Here is a 25291-nt window from a genome sequence, read left to right as displayed (position 1 = left end):
TACACCATATCGAGTCACACTTAAAACAGGAGTGGTATTACCACGAATGCGACAGTACAAGTTACCTCCAGATGCTGTAGTGGCTTTGCTGCAAATCATTGACGAGCTCATTGCACAAGGAGTGGTTGTGGAAACTGACTCCAATGTATGTAATTCTCCGATCATTCCGATTCTTAAACGAACTGATCCAAAAGCCCCTCCAGTATATCGATTAGTTATTGATCTGCGCGAATTGAATAAATGCATTGTACCACAATATCCCGTGGTCCCAGATATCTCTTCATTACTAACAGCCATTGACTCCGAAGCAACATTCTTCACTGTAATTGACCTCAAGAACGCCTTCTTTAGCGTCCCAATAGATCCGGAAAGCCAATATTTGTTCGGATTCTGTTTAAATGGACGAAGCTTTAAATTCGCACGCGCACCTCAAGGATTCACAGAAAGCCCCAGCATCTATAGCCAAGCACTGAAAAGACAACTTGACAGTAACCACATGCCAGTTAACACTGCCCTGCTCCAGTATGTCGATGATCTACTGATCACCGCCCGAAGCGAACCTGAATGTGAAAAAGCATCACTGACGGTTTTACATTTTCTGGCCGACAAGGGGCACAAGGTGTCCCCTTCAAAGCTGCAATTCTGTGTTCAGCAAGTTGTGTACCTTGGGCACTTGCTGTCCAAGGGGGGGAGACAGCTCACACCTGACCGCATCCAGTTAATTATAAATATGCCACCACCCAAGACGCAAAAGGAGGTACGGGCCTTCATAGGCCTCACTTCGTACTGTAGGCAGTGGATTCCCCAATACGCATTTCTAGCAAAACCACTCATTCAGTTGACAACCCAGGAGGCAGCGACATCGACTGTCCTCCCTTGGACTCAAGAACATACAAAAGCTTTTGAAGACTTAAAGAAAGCCTTATGTCAAGCACCTGTTTTAGCGACACCTTGTTATAGTAAACCTTTTACACTTTTTGTTACAGAACGTGAAGGTACTGCCTTGTCAGTACTCACTCAGGAACAAGGAGGATCACACAAACCATGTGCTTACTTTTCTAGCACATTAGATCCCGTAGCTCAGGCTCTTCCTGCGTGCCTGAAATCAGTCGCAGCGACAGCTTTAGCGATCAGACAAAGTGATTCCATAGTATTAGGACATCAATTGACAGTACAAGTACCACACGCAGTAGAGGTTCTCTTGAACCGGACACAAACACAACACTTGACTATAGCACGACTGACAGGTTACAAGTTAACATTGTTTCAGCCACACATAGAAATCAGACGGTGTAGTACATTAAATCCTGCCACACTTTTGCCATTAAGTGGAACAGACCCATTGGCACATGATTGTATTGAAGTCATTACTATTACGACGAAACCCAGACAAGACTTGACTGACGTTCCATTACCAGATCCAGACTTGACACTTTATGTAGATGGTTCATGCATGAGAACAAGTACAGGAGAGTTAGTGGCCGCTTATGCAGTCACAACAGACACTGAAGTCATTGAAACGAATTGTATTGATACCTTGTCAGCTCAAGCAGCAGAGCTCATCGCTCTGACACAAGCCTGTATTCAAGCCAAACATAAGAAAGTTAACATATACACAGATTCACGTTATGCATTCGGAGTTGTACACGACTTCGGAGTCCTTTGGCGAGAGAGAGGTTATTTGACTTCTCACGGTGCCAATATTCAACACGGTCCCCTCATTCAAGCTCTGTTAGATGCAATACATCTGCCTACTTCGATATCTATCATGAAGTGCAAGGCCCATACGAAAGTCACCGACATTATTTCCCAGGGTAACGACTTAGCAGACCGAACAGCTAAGCAGACAGCTCAGAATCGGCCTCATGCAACTGACTTGACAAAGACAATAGTTCAGACATCGACACACTGCATGACAGTTAAGGATCCCGCCCTTGATGTAATTGACATACAGACACATGCTACACCAGAGGAAATCAAGAAATGGACTGAACTAGGAGGGATCCAAACAGATCAGGGTTGGATGACGAAGGGAAAATCTATATGGTTTCTCCCCGACTCCATGGTTCAAGTTATCATTAACACAATACATAGTCCAGCGCACCTAGGAGAGAAAGCTATGCTAGACAGTATTCAACACATTTGGTTCAACAAACACTTACGAGCAGCAGCCAAACAGAAAGTGCGTACTTGCATGATTTGTTGTCAGTTCAATCCAGGTAAAAGCATTCCTGTAGAACAAGGTGGATTTCAACCTCCCGATCACCCTTTTGAAGCCCTCCAGATGGATTATATCCAGATGGAACGTTGTCGAGGATTCAAATATGTCCTCGTAGTTGTATGTGCGCTTTCCCGTTGGACAGAAGCATATCCCGTCTCAGATTACACTGCCCCGACCACTGCCAAACAGTTAGTTCGTGAATTCTTCCCACGGTATGGTTTGCCCCGTATCGTGTACTCAGATAACGGTCAGCCGTTCTCATCCGAGCTAATGAAACACATTTCACTCCTGTTAGGCTATCAATGGAAATTCCACTGTGTCCGACATCCCATGGCAGCAGGTCTCGTGGAACGTCATAATCAGACTCTGAAAATTAGACTTTCTAAAATCTGCAGAGAGAAAGGTGTCGACTGGATAGTAGCCTTACCAGTTGCTCTCTTTTACATGAGAATGGTAGCACATTCTCGAACAGGGCTATCCCCGTACGAGGTGGTCTTCGGTAGGCCACCAAATATGTGGGGGACGCCTATACCTCGAAAAATAACTGATGTTGATTGTAATATGCTGACAGATTACCTTGCTTCCTTGATGTCTGCACTACAATCTTGCCGTTCACAGGTAATTGCAGCCTTTCCCGACAACACCGAGGTGAAGCCCCATGAAGTGGTTCCCGGAGATTATGTTCTCATAAGAAATTTCGACAGGAGGAGCCCGCTGGAGCCTCGCTGGCAAACGCCGAAATTAGTACTTCTGACCACGAGGACAGCAGTGAAGATTGAGGGTCGCAAGGGTTGGCTACACTCGAGCCATATCAAGAAATTTCATGGACCACTTTCTGATTTGAACTCTCAGCCCTGCCTTCCCTCACAGACTGACTCAAAACTCCCCCTGGTTGAAACAACTGCATCACAAGAATACAAACTGAAACTAAGGTCTAGCAAGTCAGACAATTTGATTGTTTAAGTCCTCTCCAAGGTGAATCGGTTAAATTAGTCTCTGACATGTATCCTCTAGACCGAAATAGAGAGAGAAATAGACAGAAACAGCTCAAGAAACATGCATACTGTAAATCACTTCGTAGTCACTGTGTAGTGACATTATTGATTATGTTTTTTCTATGTCTTCTGATTATTGCTGCAAGTATACTGTTGCACATATACTATCCTATTTCCAAGCGTGCTTTCAATGTTACTGCCGAACACTCTTTTAGCGAATTACCTCCGCATGAGTTGTCCTACAGATTTGCGCTGCGCAACAACACATTCATTAGTATGTTACATCACTCCCATCAGACCAGCAACGCTACAAACTGTTGGATATGTGGCCGACTCCCTCCCTACCAGAAATACAAGGGAGTTCTGCCCCTCTTTCCGTACCCGTTCACACACAATGGCTCCTGTGGAGCATGGTTTAGTTTGATTAATCCTTTAGATTCAAATGCCGTAGTTTACCAGGACAACTGGGTATGGGGAAACCCGAACTTAGTTTTGCTTAAAGTCTGCTATCCTAACAAGGAGGGACTTCCCAAAAGGACAGGAACTGATCTAGAAAATGAAGTATATGGATTAGGTAACTTTACCCTTAACCTCATGATTCTGAATGTTGAATCAGAAGCTGCACCAGTCTTGCCTGCTATGTCAGTATTTCCCGTTAAAGGTGAATTATGTGTAAGAAAGAATGGTTCAGTACACATGGGTCATAGTAAATGTACCACTGTGATCGAATTCAGTGATCAAGGCAAGTCTACATTTAGAGCTTCCCGTCATTCCTACTTCATATGTGGTCATACCGCATATATATGTTTACCTCTAGATTGGGATGGTACCTGTTACATTGCATTCCTTCTGCCACCTGTTTTCCTAGCCCCTCCTGATTATCATAGAAATACCCATCTAGTACACAATAGACCCCAAAGGGATCTCCCGATTGTCGACTACACTGAAACGGCATGGGAACAATACACAGATTTCAATAAAGGTTTCTTTCCCTACATAGGTGTTGTCACTAATAGTAAACTGATACGTAGATTAACCAGAACCCTTGAAGCAGTAGTGAATGAAACTACTTCCGCCCTAGGCAACTTAACAGAGGAGCAGTCTGCGATGCGGATTGTTGTTCTTCAAAATCGTCTTGTCCTTGACGTCATCCTGGCCGATAGGGGCGGAGCCTGTAGAGTCATCGGATCAAGTTGCTGTGTTTTCATTCCAGAAAACGCGCCATCAGTATATAAAGCCATAACTCGTCTTCATAAGATTGTAAGCCAGATACACCAGAATCCAGGCACCTGGACTTGGTCCGGTTGGTTCTGGAGCGTGTTGTCAGCCTGGGGATGGAAAATCCTATCCTTCCTAGGTATTGGCCTTCTCATAATATTCAGCTGTTGCCTGTGTCTACAATGTGGGCCAGCGATTTGTGGTCTGTGTGCCACATCGTGTATTCCACATTCAAGTTCTCATTCAAGATCTCGTAAGAGGAAAGAAGAGCAAATGATGTTATATGAAGAGATTGATGGATTAATGAAGATCGATATTTCATGAAGGGTCCGTAGGGGACAAGGAGGGAATGAGGAAATATGGATTTTTATGATCAATTGTGTCCCCTATCTTAGACCCCAACGGCTCCATGTACGTGCTACATGTACATATATGTTCCCTCCACTTCCAGCTATGAAGACGCAAATACATGTGCGTCCAACGTTAACATGCCCTCTTTCAGATCCACCATGAATGGGTCGGATATTCCGTTCCTAAGTATGTTTGGCCACCGACTTTATATGGTGCACCTTTCACGTTTTACAGCTCTGGCGAGTAGGCCCTGAATTCTGCCATCGAGCCTTTCCTGCCTTCTGCCTCTGAAAGCTCCAGCCTGAGCCTGCATCTGTATCCATGACCTTTGTTTTACTCCCTGCGCGGCTAACGGTGCCTGGCTCGGCCTGTTGCCTGCCAAGACTATATTTCGCCTTCAAGTTATCTGCTCCGCTCCTCACCCAATACATTCCTGTCTAGTAGTTTAGGTACATAAACAAAGGGATCCACCCACGAGTACAAGAGATCACTCGATTACTCAATGTGTATCCCACGGTCGTGGAGAATACACATTATTTGTTTAAATACCCCTCACACACCAAAAGGGCCCTTGGTGTCATGCTTCATCATAGGGGTCTTCCTGCCCCTCTACGGGACAGGGCGTGCTACGACCTACGAATACGCGGGAGCACTGTTGTTAATGAGACAGCTATGTGTGATGCGGGGGTGTGAGAGGAAGGGTCAGGAGTGAATAAAGAGTGAGTTAAAAAATACCTGGCTCTCAGGTCTAGGAAAATTTATTCTGCCGGTCGAGCTGGTATTATTAAAAGGTGGGGTGAGGAGGGTATAAGCCTCAATGAGCTATAACTCCCAGTGGTGTCGACATGTTTCGAAGCTTCCCCAAGCTTCTTCGTCAGGACCTTAAGGATCCCTTCCTGTCACTAACTGTGTTGTGTTTATAAAAAAGATGAAAAAATTAAATGATATGTAAAAGGAAGTAAATAACCTCCACGGAATAAATGCCTTAATAGGTCTTACATAGTCCTATTAACCTAGAGGAAATAAAAGGCGAATTAATTAAGTAGGAAGTAACTCAATCCATTCCGTGAGTATGGTGATCTGTAAAAAAAGTGAAGGGTGCTGGTCTCTTTAACGCTATCGATAACGTTATCACGTGATCTGTGGTGAAGTCACTGTGTGATAAATGGACATACAACATAAAACATAACACACGCACACAACAGAAAGCACACACTCTATTTGAAAAAAATAGTTCAATGTATATCCATGTCACAGTAAAGATCCCCACAAAGGTATGGACATACTTGCTAGCAGAAGATAAGTAACCTCATGAGCTCGTAAACCGAGTGGTGGGCGTGCCAAATAGGCCACGACTCCAGGGATCAGTGTCCCGCCAGATCAACCACCCCGGTCGGCTCCGTCGATGGAACTGAATCGGAGGGTGCTATGTTTAAATAGCTGCATCAATTAGGGAAAAAGCGCGAAAAAAGTGAATGCCCAATGCGCGCTGATTCTGCACGTAAGGACCCGGAAACGGAAGTGGACCGTCCGGGTCATTCCTACTGATTGACTGGGCCATGACTGAAGATGGAAGGACCCAAGGAGATGGACCGGGGTGTCCAAATACAATGCCTGACTCATAAATAGGCAAAAAAAACTTATTTTGCAAAAGAGCTGAAACAGAGTAAATGCCTTAGTTATTTACCCGTCTAGGCTCCCACAGGGAAAGTCGAGGAGGTTGTTTGTAGTTTACTGGGACTAGTGATCAAAATGGTCCCCCAGACGACCCATATCGAGCCTGGAATTATAGGAGATGGACCTTAGGGACATAGGTGTCCAAACTAAGTGCCCGCATGAATTCTATATCAATGCACATAAAGGGTCGAAAGATTGGCAGTTTAAATGACCAAAGGGATTTTGAGAGAGCGTAATAATAGAGGGCAGGAGGAGTATAAACTTGCACTCAGTCTATGTGTATGGAGGGAGTGGTATAACCTCACATGGAAAAGAAAGGGTTCACAATAGTGATAGATTACATAGCCCCATATCATTAGTGACGATCTGACAGAGTGGCAAAAAAGCACAGTTATATGGATTGATTCCCAGAATAAATAGATGGAATCCACATTCATAACATTAGGAGGGAGGAACACTCCCACTGGAGACGGAGAGGTATCTGATAGTTACAGTTGTGAAATTATCGCCCCAGATACACAGGAGCTCCAGTGAGGTGTTAGAGCTCCAGAAAGTGAGCCATTCAATCAGCAATGGGAATTATTAAAGATGGAACTGGTTCCATGGTATATCGTCATTTAATCCATGGATGTGAGTACCCAAACGAAAAACCCAACGTTGTTCTTTTTCCAGAAGGCCATGCTCGCTGCCCATCTGTTCAATCACTGTCCATAGTAGATCATTAACGCCATGTCCACTAGAGATATAGTGGGTGGACATTTTGGTAGTACTACGCCCACATCTGACATTACTGCGGTGTTCACCAATGCGTGTCTTGATGGGTCTCGTGGTCATACCCACATATTCAAGACCGCACGGGCAGGTGATTAAGTAAACAACGTTTTTACTATTGCAATTGGTAAAATTCCTCTGGTCCCATTTCTCGCCATTGCGGAATTGAATATGTCTGCTTTTCTTAGTGAGTGGGCAAGTATTACAATTGCCACAGGGATGATGACCCTGTACTGGAGGTAGCAGACCCTCAATTCTTGGCTGGGATGTATTCTTGGGTCTGGTGTGGACAAGCATGTCCTTAAGGTTGCGACCCCTCTTGTGTGCAAACATGGGTTTCGTGATGTGCAAGCCACAACTGTTGAGCAGACGCCAGTGTTTATTCACTATCTTAGTGATCCTGTTGGAGTGTGTGTTAAAGGTGGTCACACAGATGGGCCTTTCATCAGTCTGAGTGACCACTTTGTCTTCCAAGAGTGCTTCTCTATTATTGTTTCTCGCTCTCTTGAGGGCTTTGTCAATGATCTGCTCGGGGTAGTTACGCTCGATCAGTTTCAGGCGTAGTTCGGATGCTTGTTTTCTGAACTCTTTGACCTCTGTGCAGTTTCTCCGAAGACGGAGGAATTGACCATAGGGTAGATTTATCCTCAGATGGCGGGGATGAAAACTGTCAAACAGAAGTAAACAGTTCTTGGCTGTTGCCTTAAAATGAGTGGTGGTTTTCAATCTGCCCTGCTCCGGGTAGATATTGAGGTCCAGAAACACCAGATTTTGAGCTGATACAGTGTGTGTGAATTTCAAGAACCTGTTCTGTTGATTGAGCCACAACATGAAAGCGTCAGTAGAATTTATATCACCTTCCCACACGACCAGAACATCGTCTATGTATCTTTTCCAGACTCTGATGTGCGGCAGGAAGGGGTTCATTGTGTGTAAGATTCTACTTGTCTCGAGATGGTGTACATAAAGACCCGCTAGACTAGGAGCGAAGGTACTCCCCATGCTGGTACCGTGTCGTTGCTCATAGATGTCATCACCATACATGAAGAAATTACGGGTAAGTGCTAATGATACGCATTCCATCACCAGATTGCGTGGTGTTTGGTATTCCCACGGGGCAGAAAAGAGTACCTCCTCAATAATGAGTAATGTTTCATCATGGGGGAGGCTGGTGTACAGGCTTTCCACATCAAGTCCTATGAGTAAGTTCTTAGTGGGGTCAAATTCAATGTCCTGTAGTATTTGCAGGACATTCTTAGTATCACGAAGGTAGGTGCTGGTACCTTGAACCAATGGTCGAAGGAACGCGTCCGCGAACCTGGACAGTGGTTCCAAAATAGAATTTACGCCAGAGACGATAGGTCTACCGGGGGGGGAAAACAAATTCTTATGGATTTTGGGTATCGTGTAGAAGTACGGGATCCTGGGGTTGGCATTGACCAGGAACTCCGCCTCCTTCTTAGTAATCCAGTCATTTGCCAAAGCTTCCTCCACCATCGTGACGATTCTAATCCTGATTGATTCGGTAGGATCTATCTGTAGAATGCCATAGTTCCTACGATCATCTAGTAGTTTCCTGCATTCAATGTCATAATTGACTGTGGTCTGTAACACAATTGCTCCCCCCTTGTCCGCTGGTTTGATGATAATGTCATGGTTCATGGACAATTCACGTATGGCCTCCTTTTCTTCCCTTGTGGTGTTATGAAAGGTTTGACTGTTCTCAGTTGGAATCTCCTGTATCTCACCCATCACTGCCTTCTCAAAAGCAAGGATCTCCACCGGTAGTGCAGAATTGGGGGGTACAAAAGTGGATTTATTACGGAGACCTGTGTCCTTTCTCATTATTTCCGTAGTAGGTAGATCACTGAAAAACACTCTCAACTTTAATTTACGGAATTCATCCACAATCAGGATTAGAATCGTCACGATGGTGGAGGAAGCTTTGGCAAATGACTGGATTACTAAGAAGGAGGCGGAGTTCCTGGTCAATGCCAACCCCAGGATCCCGTACTTCTACACGATACCCAAAATCCATAAGAATTTGTTTTCCCCCCCCGGTAGACCTATCGTCTCTGGCGTAAATTCTATTTTGGAACCACTGTCCAGGTTCGCGGACGCGTTCCTTCGACCATTGGTTCAAGGTACCAGCACCTACCTTCGTGATACTAAGAATGTCCTGCAAATACTACAGGACATTGAATTTGACCCCACTAAGAACTTACTCATAGGACTTGATGTGGAAAGCCTGTACACCAGCCTCCCCCATGATGAAATATTACTCATTATTGAGGAGGTACTCTTTTCTGCCCCGTGGGAATACCAAACACCACGCAATCTGGTGATGGAATGCGTATCATTAGCACTTACCCGTAATTTCTTCATGTATGGTGATGACATCTATGAGCAACGACACGGTACCAGCATGGGGAGTACCTTCGCTCCTAGTCTAGCGGGTCTTTATGTACACCATCTCGAGACAAGTAGAATCTTACACACAATGAACCCCTTCCTGCCGCACATCAGAGTCTGGAAAAGATACATAGACGATGTTCTGGTCGTGTGGGAAGGTGATATAAATTCTACTGACGCTTTCATGTTGTGGCTCAATCAACAGAACAGGTTCTTGAAATTCACACACACTGTATCAGCTCAAAATCTGGTGTTTCTGGACCTCAATATCTACCCGGAGCAGGGCAGATTGAAAACCACCACTCATTTTAAGGCAACAGCCAAGAACTGTTTACTTCTGTTTGACAGTTTTCATCCCCGCCATCTGAGGATAAATCTACCCTATGGTCAATTCCTCCGTCTTCGGAGAAACTGCACAGAGGTCAAAGAGTTCAGAAAACAAGCATCCGAACTACGCCTGAAACTGATCGAGCGTAACTACCCCGAGCAGATCATTGACAAAGCCCTCAAGAGAGCGAGAAACAATAATAGAGAAGCACTCTTGGAAGACAAAGTGGTCACTCAGACTGATGAAAGGCCCATCTGTGTGACCACCTTTAACACACACTCCAACAGGATCACTAAGATAGTGAATAAACACTGGCGTCTGCTCAACAGTTGTGGCTTGCACATCACGAAACCCATGTTTGCACACAAGAGGGGTCGCAACCTTAAGGACATGCTTGTCCACACCAGACCCAAGAATACATCCCAGCCAAGAATTGAGGGTCTGCTACCTCCAGTACAGGGTCATCATCCCTGTGGCAATTGTAATACTTGCCCACTCACTAAGAAAAGCAGACATATTCAATTCCGCAATGGCGAGAAATGGGACCAGAGGAATTTTACCAATTGCAATAGTAAAAACGTTGTTTACTTAATCACCTGCCCGTGCGGTCTTGAATATGTGGGTATGACCACGAGACCCATCAAGACACGCATTGGTGAACACCGCAGTAATGTCAGATGTGGGCGCAGTACTACCAAAATGTCCACCCACTATATCTCTAGTGGACATGGCGTTAATGATCTACTATGGACAGTGATTGAACAGATGGGCAGCGAGCATGGCCTTCTGGAAAAAGAACAACGTTGGGTTTTTCGTTTGGGTACTCACATCCATGGATTAAATGACGATATACCATGGAACCAGTTCCATCTTTAATAATTCCCATTGCTGATTGAATGGCTCACTTTCTGGAGCTCTAACACCTCACTGGAGCTCCTGTGTATCTGGGGCGATAATTTCACAACTGTAACTATCAGATACCTCTCCGTCTCCAGTGGGAGTGTTCCTCCCTCCTAATGTTATGAATGTGGATTCCATCTATTTATTCTGGGAATCAATCCATATAACTGTGCTTTTTTGCCACTCTGTCAGATCGTCACTAATGATATGGGGCTATGTAATCTATCACTATTGTGAACCCTTTCTTTTCCATGTGAGGTTATACCACTCCCTCCATACACATAGACTGAGTGCAAGTTTATACTCCTCCTGCCCTCTATTATTACGCTCTCTCAAAATCCCTTTGGTCATTTAAACTGCCAATCTTTCGACCCTTTATGTGCATTGATATAGAATTCATGCGGGCACTTAGTTTGGACACCTATGTCCCTAAGGTCCATCTCCTATAATTCCAGGCTCGATATGGGTCGTCTGGGGGACCATTTTGATCACTAGTCCCAGTAAACTACAAACAACCTCCTCGACTTTCCCTGTGGGAGCCTAGACGGGTAAATAACTAAGGCATTTACTCTGTTTCAGCTCTTTTGCAAAATAAGTTTTTTTTGCCTATTTATGAGTCAGGCATTGTATTTGGACACCCCGGTCCATCTCCTTGGGTCCTTCCATCTTCAGTCATGGCCCAGTCAATCAGTAGGAATGACCCGGACGGTCCACTTCCGTTTCCGGGTCCTTACGTGCAGAATCAGCACGCATTGGGCATTCACTTTTTTCGCGCTTTTTCCCTAATTGATGCAGCTATTTAAACATAGCACCCTCCGATTCAGTTCCATCGACGGAGCCGACCGGGGTGGTTGATCTGGCGGGACACTGATCCCTGGAGTCGTGGCCTATTTGGCACGCCCACCACTCGGTTTACGAGCTCATGAGGTTACTTATCTTCTGCTAGCAAGTATGTCCATACCTTTGTGGGGATCTTTACTGTGACATGGATATACATTGAACTATTTTTTTCAAATAGAGTGTGTGCTTTCTGTTGTGTGCGTGTGTTATGTTTTATGTTGTATGTCCATTTATCACACAGTGACTTCACCACAGATCACGTGATAACGTTATCGATAGCGTTAAAGAGACCAGCACCCTTCACTTTTTTTACAGATCACCATACTCACGGAATGGATTGAGTTACTTCCTACTTAATTAATTCGCCTTTTATTTCCTCTAGGTTAATAGGACTATGTAAGACCTATTAAGGCATTTATTCCGTGGAGGTTATTTACTTCCTTTTACATATCATTTAATTTTTTCATCTTTTTTATAAACACAACACAGTTAGTGACAGGAAGGGATCCTTAAGGTCCTGACGAAGAAGCTTGGGGAAGCTTCGAAACATGTCGACACCACTGGGAGTTATAGCTCATTGAGGCTTATACCCTCCTCACCCCACCTTTTAATAATACCAGCTCGACCGGCAGAATAAATTTTCCTAGACCTGAGAGCCAGGTATTTTTTAACTCACTCTTTATTCACTCCTGACCCTTCCTCTCACACCCCCGCATCACACATAGCTGTCTCATTAACAACAGTGCTCCCGCGTATTCGTAGGTCGTAGCACGCCCTGTCCCGTAGAGGGGCAGGAAGACCCCTATGATGAAGCATGACACCAAGGGCCCTTTTGGTGTGTGAGGGGTATTTAAACAAATAATGTGTATTCTCCACGACCGTGGGATACACATTGAGTAATCGAGTGATCTCTTGTACTCGTGGGTGGATCCCTTTGTTTATGTACTATTGACCGGGAGGAAGTATCCACCTCCACCACTCGCTGAGTGGTACCTCTCTACTCCCCTCTTTGTTTTCCTTTATATAGTAGTTTAGGTAAACATCCTTCCAGCTGCAGAGCAAAGGGCCCGGCCATACTGTCTCCATGCAAGTAATTCATAGCTCCTGTTACCTTGGTAGGCCCATGCCCCCTCGCATCTCATGTAGACACATAGACGCTTATACACGCACTAGCAGTCAGTATAGAATAGCTCTTGCTCGAGAGACCTTTCCTTCTAGATAATACAGTTCCTTAAACACAAGATATTAGATACGATTTGGGATTAGGTTGTTCTGACATCCCAGACTTCTGTCTCCTCATGTAGGGCTAAATGTCAAGTTCCCTTCACCCTTCAGTTACACGTCAATCACACGTCATGCAGCTGCGCGCGCATCTCTGCCTTATATTTCTGCTGACATTGCAGGATTCTCTTATGGATCCACCCACCTGTGACATCCTCGTAATGACGTTTCTAGTATACGCCCTTATGCACGCCTATTGTAACGCCTTTTTCATTACGTATGTGTATTCTTATCTTTCCTATCAGCTGTTACGCCTCCTGCATCTGTCTTACTGTAATGCATTGACTATATATATGAAAACCTGTCAATAATGTATTGCCTATCCCTTCCTGAACCTTCGTGGTGACGGAATCCGATTGCCTGGTTCGAACCAATTCCTTTGTAAGGAATAAATCCCTTTTATAACCTCAAATACCACGGATTCTGCCTCTTATTTTTACTGAGTTATTCTTATTGAATTTTACCGCATAAATTAAGTCTAGGTAATTTAAATTTACCACAGGTACTTCGACCTCTCAAGTACGGCGACACTCTACACTTCATACCGACACTTTATCACTAATCAAAATGACAGGCAGAAACAATATGTGTTCATAAAGTGCTTCAAACAGCTGGGGAAGCTGTGAGTACCCCTGGGCTCCCAGTAACAGCACTTGTTGGTACTTAGAGAGTACTTCTACCCCTCAAATACTGAGGACACCGCACTTTCTACTCAATACTCCGGGTACTTCGACCTCTCAAGTACTGCGACACTCTACACTTCATACCGACACTTTATCACTAATCAAAATGACAGGCAGAAACAATATGTGTTCATAAAGTGCTTCAAACAGCTGGGGAAGCTGCGAGTACCCCTGGGCTCCCAGTAACAGCACTTGTTGGTACTTAGAGAGTACTTCTACCCCTCAAATACTGAGGACACCGCACTTTCTACTCAATACTCGGGGTACTTCGACCTCTCAAGTACTGCGACACTCTACACTTCATACCGACACTTTATCACTAATCAAAATGACAGGCAGAAACAATATGTGTTCATAAAGTGCTTCAAACAGCTGGGGAAGCTGTGAGTACCCCTGGGCTCCCAGTAACAGCACTTGTTGGTACTTAGAGAGTACTTCTACCCCTCAAATACTGAGGACCCCGCACTTTCTACTCAATACTCCGGGTACTTCGACCTCTCAAGTACTGCGACACTCTACACTTCATACCGACACTTTATCACTAATCAAAATGACAGGCAGAAACAATATGTGTTCATAAAGTGCTTCAAACAGCTGGGGAAGCTGCGAGTACCCCTGGGCTCCCAGTAACAGCACTTGTTGGTACTTAGAGAGTACTTCTACCCCTCAAATACTGAGGACACCGCACTTTCTACTCAATACTCGGGGTACTTCGACCTCTCAAGTACTGCGACACTCTACACTTCATACCGACACTTTATCACTATTCAAAATGACAGGCAGAAACAATATGTGTTCATAAAGTGCTTCAAACAGCTGGGGAAGCTGCGAGTACCCCTGGGCTCCCAGTAACAGCACTTGTTGGTACTTAGAGAGTACTTCTACCCCTCAAATACTGAGGACACCGCACTTTCTACTCAATACTCCGGGTACTTCGACCTCTCAAGTACTGCGACACTCTACACTTCATACCGACACTTTATCACTAATCAAAATGACAGGCAGAAACAATATGTGTTCATAAAGTGCTTCAAACAGCTGGGGAAGCTGCGAGTACCCCTGGGCTCCCAGTAACAGCACTTGTTGGTACTTAGAGAGTACTTCTACCCCTCAATTACTGAGGACATCGCACTTTCTGCTCAATACTCGGGGTACTTCGACCTCTCAAGTACTGCGACACTCTACACTTCATACCCCCGCTTTATCACTGATCAAAATGACAGGCAGAAACAGTATGTGTTAATAAAGTGCTTCAAACAGCTGGCAGCTGCAAGTACCCCAGGGCTCCCAGTAGCAGCACTTGTTGATACCTAGAGAGAGTACTCCAACCTCTCAAGTACTGAAAGAAGCCGCACCTGCTACTCCACTTCAGTCCAGATCACCATAACAGGCAGAAACAAGAGGTGTGCATATAGCGCCGCACCAGCAGGCGCTGTGCTCAGGCGCTAGACGTGAAGCGCGTCCCTGAAGCTGCTGTCCTGCCCAGCACCCCACAGCATAGGAGAAGGAAGCAGTAAGAGAAGCGGGAGAGTTACCTGCCTCGAGCATTGATGAGGCCATGCCGGTCCAGGGGGTCCGCTCTGCCGCTGCCGCCGTACTGCTCCGCTCACCTCAAGCTACAATGGGCGAGTGGGCAGGGCTGGCGGCAGACGCCTCTCCTCCTGCTGCCACCCCCTCCCACCTCCCCCGCAGGTCCCGCATGGCCCGCCCTATTATTACCCCCCCGAGCCGGCCAGTCTCTTAAATCCTCGCTGCACTTCCTCGAGGCTCGTAAAAGAGGGGGTGGGGAGGGCGCGGGACTCGGCCTTCACAGGCCTGGCAACGGAGCACTATGACTGGGGTGAGAGAGCCAGACAGATATAGAAGAGGTGAGGGGACAGGTACTGAATGAAGGGAGAGACGAGGGAAGTGCGAGAGGAAAAGAGCTGGACCCACAGGCCTCCCAAGAGAGAAAGACACCGATGGAGAACAAGGAAAAAACGCACGCAAAAAAAAGCGCTCGCCAGTCAGCCACTGTTTATTTTTGCATTGCGCTGTCACTTTAAGCGGGATGCAAAAATAAACATGCGGCCTGCTTTCCTTCTGCCATGAAAGGTTTCTTGTCTTTATGGGGCCATGTGTTTGAAACACATGGCCCCATAAAGATAAGAAAGCTTTTACCACACACGTAAGGCAACCGAGCCAGTCCAACTGGGACGGCTCTAAAAGAGAAAAGTGTACATCACTGGAAGCTCTTTTCCAATGGCTGGCCACCGTTTAGCATAAACGGTGAAGCCAGCCAATGGAAAAGAGGGGCGGGGCTTAAACCCCGCTAGTGAAAGCTACTCTAAATCATTACATCTCACCAGCGAGACTGCGTATTTCTGCGCAGCCTACGCTAGCCGAGACCTAAAAATGTCATTACACATAAGAAAAAAAAGAATTCACATAGTTTGCTTGTTTTCATGCATTATGTTAGTGAAAGAGTTAACCATCACAAAATATGTGATCAGAGTTTCCTTTGGTTTTACACATGAAACAAGCAGTTTTTGAAAGGAGTGGGTGACTTTATACAATTTTTAAACATAGCTGAGCAGTGACTTGAGCCAATTCTGTAATTCTGGTTAACAGCACTTTGAATGCCGGGGGTTTTGAGCACACGATGAAACTGTTAAAAGCAAAACAAAGAGCCCCAGAATGCAACATGCCGTTTGCCAGGAAGTACTTTGATGATGGTATCCTGTGTCAGAGTGCCAAAGCTCAGAGTTGTGAAATGCAAAATAAAATTTTGGTTCCTTGCCTTAAGACCTTTTTCTTGTAGTCGATCATGGGTTAAACAGCCTGAAGGGGAGAGGGCACAGATCACCTTTAAGACACAAATGCGAACCTTTGACTGGTAATGAACTAACATTAACACTCTATGGACTGGCGACACTGTGATTAGTAGCAGTTAGATGAGTCTAGAGACACAGAGAAATGAAAAACAACGCCCTGTTGCCCCTCTTCCTGAGCACATCCTGGGCATAAAAGTTGGTTTAATATAGGTGATGCGCTTTGGCCTCTGTGGTGTGCCCTGCGTTGAACAAGTGCATCACAAGAGGGTAGCCAGGGACACTAAGCCACAAAAAACATCCAAATTTCCTGCGATACCACTCTAAATCCAAAATAATATAATCTATGTAGTGAAGTCACAATACAATCTTAGACATGTCCTTTTTCAGGTTCTTGTCTTTGGACACCTTCCCTTCCCACCAGCCCATGAATACATTTGTCTAATTGGGGACGAAACAGGTACCCATCGAGTCCCAGATAACTGTGTATATAGTACCAGGTCAAACAAAATATCTCCCCTTTCAGACATGTTTCTATCATTTGGGTGAACATGAGGGAGTGTCCGTAGTTCACTGGTCCTGACCTTCGACATGATTCAATAGCCGCCTCCCGTTGATGATGATGTAGACTAGTATAAAGTGCATTAATATCAAGACTCACCATAACGTAGCCAGCTTCAATCGAACATCATTAATCTTCTTCATGAAGTCAGTGCTGTCGCTCAGATAGGATGGCAACCTCTCTACAAAGGGAACAAGCATTTTCAATGCGATAGGTCTCGCATTTGAAAGAGTTTAGGCTATTGCTATTGTAAATAAAACTGCCTTATAAGTATGTGTTTTTAAAACCAACTCACATATAAAAGGCATTGTTATTTATAATGCTAATAGCTCAAACTCTAGCGAATGCGAGACTACTTTAATGGTGGCTGCGCCCCTTCTTTAGACACTGCTCGCCGTATTCAGGCTACAGTGAGCAGCGTCTAAGGAAAGGGGAGTGGCAAACATTAAAGTGAAAGCGCGGTATGGGACTCTTTCCCCCAAAATAAAAATTAAAAAGAGGTCAATTAGCAAGGCTGCTAAAGTTAAAGCTGACCACGCTGCAAATTAAATAAATAAATAAGTACGGCTGCTATAGTTAAAATGGACCCACAGCCATTATTATTAAAACTTTAAAAGCGTGCAGCTGCTGCCTTGTAGTAAAGCACGTCGTGGGTGGAAAAGTGGAAGATCATTAAAGAAAATAGTGCTCACACAGTCGATAAAGCAGACCGTGTAACCAAACCAGTAAAAAGTCCAGTCCTTATGGGAGGTTACAAATGCAGACAAGGTGGTACCAAGGAGGGACTACTAAGCTTATCTATCAATCAAAAGCAATGATTTTGCAAAGACAGTAACAGGAGCCAATTGAAAAGATGAGTGGGGAAATGGGTGGAGCGTCTATGCCGTATCTCAATACAGCATGCCTCGCAGAGCAGCTCAAGTGCTGCCCAGGATCGACATAAAAAGGACGTGGTCTATGTAGACAGGCGTTTTTTCTAATACGCTGTTGATGATCTTCAAACATATGAACTTGATGGTTTACATGTTACGGTAGAATTTATTGTTCACCTTCCTACATGAATTAATGATTACTGCTATTTTTTGCTTCCTTGTGGTTAAGATGCTATGTTTTTTAATTGTCTGCACAATATGTCAAAGCAAGGGAGAATGGATTTCTTGCAATATGATTACCAGTTATAACTATTCAAACATCAAACTTCAATTTTTGGGGAATGCATTCTGTGAAGGGTGTGTTGAATGTGTTGACTTTTAACATCTCATCACTGTGACAAACTAGATAACAGTGAACATAGCAGACAACGTTGAGATCCACAATTTATCCTACTGAAGGCAGTAGTACATGGTTGGACTATCGTATCGATGCTGAGATGCATTACATGCAGAGAATGAATATGTGACGTTACAACGCATGCCCTTACATCGCATGCCGTTGCAACGCAAAACTTTACCCCGACTTTCTGTCGGGGGAGCGCTGGAAGTTGGAATAGATTAATTTTCTATTCCAACTCCAGTGTGTGCAACAATAGAGAAGGTGTTGGAGTTAAATCCAACACCTTCTACCCACTGCTACACCGATGTAATCGCATGCGTTGTAACGGTTGCGTTAAAAAGGCTGTTTCCCGCAGAAAATACAGCCTACACGGCAATGTGAGCTGTCTAATCTATGACGTGTAAAATAATATCGAAATTATGCTGATTACACTTTCTGTGGCCCTTTAGTTACTCAATATATATGATGAATGGAGATATTTATGGGATGGGCCCGCAAGTGAACCCGTTAGAGGCGATTAACACTCAGTCAGACGATCAAAATACATGATCTTTGATAGAATGTTATAATCGATCAATTGTGGCCACAGAACTTTAATGCGATGTACAATTCAGTTAGGCTTTGCACCCATCACATCATCCCATCATGGGCAGTCAACCACCGCTGCACACAGTCTAGGGTCACGCACAGTGTGTGAAATGTGCTATGAAAAACGTCTGTTTTTTTCTGAAAACGGCGTCCAAAAAAGTTTTGTTGTGATGAGATCTCCCTTTTTCAAGCTTTCAGGAACAGGCAAAAGTGTAAAAAAAAAGAAATTGTAACCACGGCTTTATGCATTTTTCTAAGGGGTAGTAGATTTTTCTTGTTTGTTGTTCCTACCTACTTCTAGTTCGTGGGGGGAGCAGGTGTGGAACCCATAGGTGAGTCCTAAAAGCTAAACATTTCTGAAAAGTAGATAAAATTCAAAATTCCGCAAGAGGTCATGTATGTAGATTGCTCATGGTTTTCCCATAGAAGCTAATTGTTGAAACATAAACATAATAAAAATAAGTAGGTAAAGCTAGAAATAGGTGACTAGGGTTTCATCTGAAATTAATACATTATTACATCCATCAGACCCTTCTGGTTGCAGGGATATATGGTGTTTGTTCTCCAAAAACATGCAATATTCAGGGCCTTCACTGAGCTGCAGTTTGTAATGATTTTTCATTTTGTACCGGCCATGCATCAATTCATCAAGCCTTTGCAGTTTGTAATGTGCCCAAGATACTGAGTTTAGGAATAGAGAATTAGGGTTTCCCAAACTATTATGATTCAGGAGGCATTTTGAAAAATGTGTTCTTTCTTGCACGCTGACATACATTTGGAAAGCTAAAATGGAGAGAAATTCAATTGACAATAACAAATGTTCTGCGATTCTGTGTTCCACCCTTTTCCCCATGAAAACTGAAGCCCACTTATATTGCTGGGCCTATTGCCCATGATAGGAAGGACCCTGAAATACAATGTGGAGACCTGTAGATTACACCATGGAAATGACCCATGCTAGGAATGTGGGTAGTTGTGATATTTGGCCCCAGGCTTGGATGGTACCAATGGAAACCTACCAAACCCAGATATATCTGAAAATGAGGCATCAGAGGAGTCCATGGTCGTGTGACTTGTGTGGTTCCCACTACAATGTATTACCCAGGATGCCATTCAAACGTCAAACTCTGGCTAAAATCACAGATGTTCCTCACTTTTCTGAGAGGGAACGTTTCGGAATCAGTGAGGATCCACAAAATCCCTACGACCCAGTGTTCCCACAACGCTCCCAATAAAAACAGTACTTAACTTGTCTGGCGGGACCGTTCCTGTAACAGAAAAGACATCAGGATTTCACAATGCAAACTGATCCATTCTAGCAATAGTAGCTTTGATATATGGGTCCAGGTGGCGGTGGCGTCCAGGGAAATCTGCCAAACCCAGACATCTCTGGAAACTAGACACCCAGAGGAGTCCATGGTGGTGTGACTTGCATGGATCCCTCCCAGTGGCGGCTCCTCTGCTAAGGTGTAGGAGCGTCAAACCACTGCCAGGAGCAGCAAAGGAAGGAAAAAATAAAATGATAATAACGGAATGTTATTAACATTTTAATTTTTCCTTCTGCTGTGGCAGTGCATGAGGAGGCGGGGCAGAACTTAAGGGGAGGAGTGGTAGAACACTCCTGTGCGCAATGACTGTTTGGTCGACCCTCTCGAGCCGCCCAAAACAGTCATGTGCACTTCCCTGTTCTCCATGCAGTCTGCGTTACAGCCTACATAGAGAACATGCCCACCCCTCCAGCCCCTGGCTGAGCACCATGTCACGGCGCTCAGACCAATCACAACACTGCATTGCAGCATTGTGATTGGCTTAGGGGTGGAAGCCTGGCTGCCTGCTTCCTGTTCTGACCTGAAGTCGGACACAGGAAAGTAGGAGAGAAGACATGGGACGCGGTGGCAAGGTACATTTTATTTTATTATTATATATTTTTTTAAAGCAGCCGTCGCCCATCCCCCCCACCGCTCCTGCCCCCCCCCCCCACCCGAGAGTCGTGCCGGCCGCCCCTGATCCTTCCACTCTTTTGTCCACAATGCCCTGCAAAAGTCAAGCTCTAACTAAAATCATACATTTTCTTAACATTTCTGTGAAGTAAAGTTCCAGAATCTGTGGAGAGTCACAAAATTCCTACCACCCAACTTCCCCCACACTTCTTATAAAAACTGTGTCCCACTATGGGCTTGGTCTCTCAACTGCAACAGGAACAAATCAAAACTTGGACCATGTAAATTCAATCTGGTGTCAACAAGATCTTCACATGGTTGTAATTTTGGTCAATTCCTATGATGTGTGTTAGGTCAACCCACACAAGAGGCAGGGTTTCATTTAAGAGAAGTGTGGGAATGTTAGGTGGCAGAACTTTAGCCATTGTCTGCAAATGCCCGAGCTTCCGACCCATAAAGGAGAAAAATTGCCTTTTGTGGCCCATACTTTAACCTTTGAGTGACAGGGTGGATATGTAAATGAGCTGGGATCCACACAAGCCACACAATGTAATGGAGGTAGGTGATAGAGTGTCTGTGCTTGGAATGGCTGGGTGTAGGTGGAAAGTGAAATGCATGGTGCAAGTGGTGGAATGTGGAAGGAAGTTGTGGGCTTGAACTGAGGGCTGTTAGAAGGAGTATTGGAGACAGAAGGACGCCAACATCATTTAAATTTGTTGGCTTGTTTTTCTTTATTACATATAAATAAACTACGCTTGGAGAACCGACTTGCTATGACTCTGTTATCTACGTGTCAAGAAGCACGCAGAGTGACAAAGCAATCGGCCATGAGCATGTTGTTCTTCGAAGGGACTGTGACTGTACCATCCTGCTGGAAAATAGCATTGGTGCTGACATATAGCTTTTCGTAACAACAAAGATGGACAAAGAAGGTCTTCACCAAGGTTGATGTGAGTATAGTTGGAATTGTATTTTGTAAAAGTGCGTCCCACTGACTGTGGAAAGCAACGCCAAGCACAGCATATGAGATGATTGCGTCATACATAGCAGACATGTTGGTTGAGTTACAAGGTTGGGGGCTCGAGACATTTGACTTTGCCACAGGGAAAGCCATGGTGTTGCCCTGTAAATTCCCAAGCCATAACTTATACCGATCCCCTGTTACTGAGCAATTGTTTCCTTTCATTGAGTGAGCCTGAAGACCCAGATTGACTGGACTCTACTCCGATCACAGACCCTCAGACCCATGCCATCTCAACTGACCATCCCTTGATTGTGACTCAAGATACCATTAAGGTCATCTGTTGGAATATAGTCGGGGTCCAGAGTAAACTTTCTGATGGTGACTGGCTGGACATGCTAAAGAACTTTAGTCTGATCTGTCTACAGGAAACATGGGACACCAAAGGTTGTTTGTATCTTGATGGCTATTCCTCCCACTCAGTTTTAGCCACCTGTTCCTCTAGTGGACACGCTAGTGGTGGCCTCACCACCCTAATTAAATTAGAATATAACTGTAAAGTTCAGGTGATAAATTCCAAATGTCAAATTATTTTGGGCACCCTTTTAATATTACCCAACAAATGTAGACTACTGCTCATGAATTTTTATATTGCAGATACCCTGAAAGATGAAATAGAAGCTGTTAGAAATGGGAGTTTTTGGTCAGGCTAGGGCATGTGCCAAAGCCAGGCAGAAACCACCATTCTAGTCAGGATAAGGGAGTTACACTCCTAAAATAACCCCTGCTCACCCCCTTGGTATCTTGGCACGAGCAGTCAGACTTATCTTAGAGGCAGTGTGTAAAGCATTTGCACATCACCAACAGTAATACAGTGTAAGCACTACAAAAGGACACCACACCAGTTTAGAAAAATATCCAATAGTTTTATATTCAAGACCAAAAACGATAAAAATCCACAATACAGTACTTAAAAATCTACAGTTATCAATATACTCTTAAAAAACAGGTCCTTGATGTCGATAGCTCCGTCTGGGGCGATCACGGCGTCGTGAGCAAACAAATCTAAACAGTTCTGGCCGACCGCGGCGTCGCGGGCCAGCTACGGTGTCGGAAAGACCCGCAAACAGTACCTTTTAGAAATGCAGGGTGCCGGCGACCTCTCGTTGAGTTTCTGAAACACGGCGTCTGCAGGCGTTGTTTCCGGAGCTTGGTTCCGGAGACGTTGGGGCCCTTGAAGTCACACGCGTTGCAGGTCGATCTCCTCTCTGTTGGAGTCAGGAGCGCTGGCGTCAGGTGCTGCGGTGCAAAGTGCAGCGGTGTGGCGTGCGGTGCCCTCAGGTCGCAGTGCGAGCAACGACTCGGTGGCGGTGTAAGATGGCGTCGTTGGTGAGACCAGGGTCGCGGTGCGGCATTGCGGCGGTACCCTCTGCGGTGCCAAGGGTTTGTCGTGAAGCGAGGTGGTGCGGAGTGCGGTGGTCACAGGTCGCAGTGCGAGCAGCGGCTCAGTGGTGGCGTCCGCAGGCGGCGTCAGTTAGACCAAGGTCGCGGTGTGGCGGTGCCCTCTGTGGTGCCGTCAGGACACGGAGTCGGCAGCGGCGTCGTAGACGTTGTCGAGTGGCTTTTCCTCTGTTGCAGCACAAAACACACTGTCCCCAGTGCTGAGGACAGAAGAGCTTGAAGTCTTTGCTGTTCCTGAGACTTCTTGAACAGGAGGCAAGCTCTACCTCAAGCCCTTGGAGAAACTCACAAAAGTAGAGTGCAGAAAGTTCGGTCCAGTCCTTTCACTGGCCAAGACAGAAGCAGCCACTGCAGGCCAACACAGCACAGCACACAGCAAAGTGGTAGTCCCTCCTCACAGCTTCTCCAGCTCTTCTTCTTGGCAGTCTTCTTGATCCAAAAGAGTTCTAAAGTTAAGGGGTCTGAGCCCCAATATTTATATCCCAAAATCCTTTGATCTCTTACGCAGAGAGTGTCTGTGCCCAGCCAGAATCAGTTCAGCCTTCTCTGGTGTGATTTCCTGGCAGGAGGTGGAGACAGCATTGTCAGAGGCAGACCAGGCCCTTTGAGAGGCAAGGAAATCTCCTCCCCCTTCCCCCATCACAGCCCAGGTCTATTCAGCCCTTTCCTGACCTACCTAGACTATCTGTAGCCACTCCTGCTCCCCAGCCTTCTGTCATCCAAAACCCAGACAGGCAATCCACATTCTAGCAGAGGCATACGGGATGACTGAGCAAGAAAATACCTACTTTCTAAAAGTGGTATTTTCAAACACAGAATGTAAAAATCACCTTCACTAAAAGATGCATCTTTAGATTCTGAGTTCAGGCATACTAAACTTTATTTTCCTACCTAATTCCCTGGGCCAGTTTTGTCTATAAGATGTTATAAATAAACTTCCCATTCTGTCCTATGGGGCACAGGTAGCCTTGCAATAGTGAAAAACAAAATTGGCTGTAATTCACTATCAGGACATGCCACACACACCCAGGGCATATCCTACCTTTCAAATACACTGCACCCTGCCCGCAGGGGTACCTTGGGCCTACCTTAGGGGTGCCTGACATGTAAGAAAAGGGAAGGTTAGGGACTGGCAAGTGTGCGCACTGGCAAGTCGACATGGCAGTTACCAACTGCGCGCAGACTCTGCAATGGCAGGTCTGAGTTACCTTTTTAAGGCTACTCACGTGGGTGGCACAATCAGTGCTGCAGGCCCACTAGTAGCATTTGATTTACAGGCCCTGGCACACTCAGTGCACTTTGCTAGGAACTAAAAAGTAAATAAAATATCCAATCATGGAAACACCAATCCATAACACAATTTACACAGAGAGCATATGCACTTTGGCACTGATTAGCAGTGGTAAAGTGCCCAGAGTCCTAAAGCCAACACAAACTGGTCAGGAAAAGATAGGAGGAAGAAGCGAAAGGTTTGGGGATAACCCTGCAAAAAGGGCCATTTCCAACAGAAGCGATGGCTAGTCTTGGGGGTTTTATGGATGATTTCTTTCTGTCAGAGCCCCCTTTTACTCAAATCATATTGGTGGGAGATTTTAACCTGCACCTGTGCCGCTCCTGTTCTAACAATCAGGAATCTGATTTTGAGGGGACATTTGTAACCCAGGCATAACAAGGGGCAAGCGGCTAACAACCTTATCTCTGAGTTTAATTTGGTGAATTTTTTGGTGAGCAAACATGATCCTGTTGCGGCCTACACACCTACCTTTGAGGGGGGCGGGCGTTGTAGTGTGATTGATTATATCTTTGTCTCCTGTTGTCTGTTTGCCGCACTTTTAGACTTTGAGGTTTCACAAGACCATCTGAGCAACCAAAACCCATTAACTGCATCATTTTATTGGGACAATAAAGTGGTGAGCTCCATACCCGCTTACCAGGCACCCACTGCACTGGCTGATCAGGAGCGTAGGATAAAGTGGGCCAGCATTGTCCCATCGGCCTTTGCTCACAACCTGATTGTTTC

Source organism: Triturus cristatus, chromosome 9, assembly GCF_964204655.1.
Source record: "Triturus cristatus chromosome 9, aTriCri1.1, whole genome shotgun sequence".
NCBI classification, from domain to species: Eukaryota; Metazoa; Chordata; class Amphibia; order Caudata; family Salamandridae; genus Triturus; species Triturus cristatus.
Note: the sequence above shows the minus strand (reverse complement) of the source record.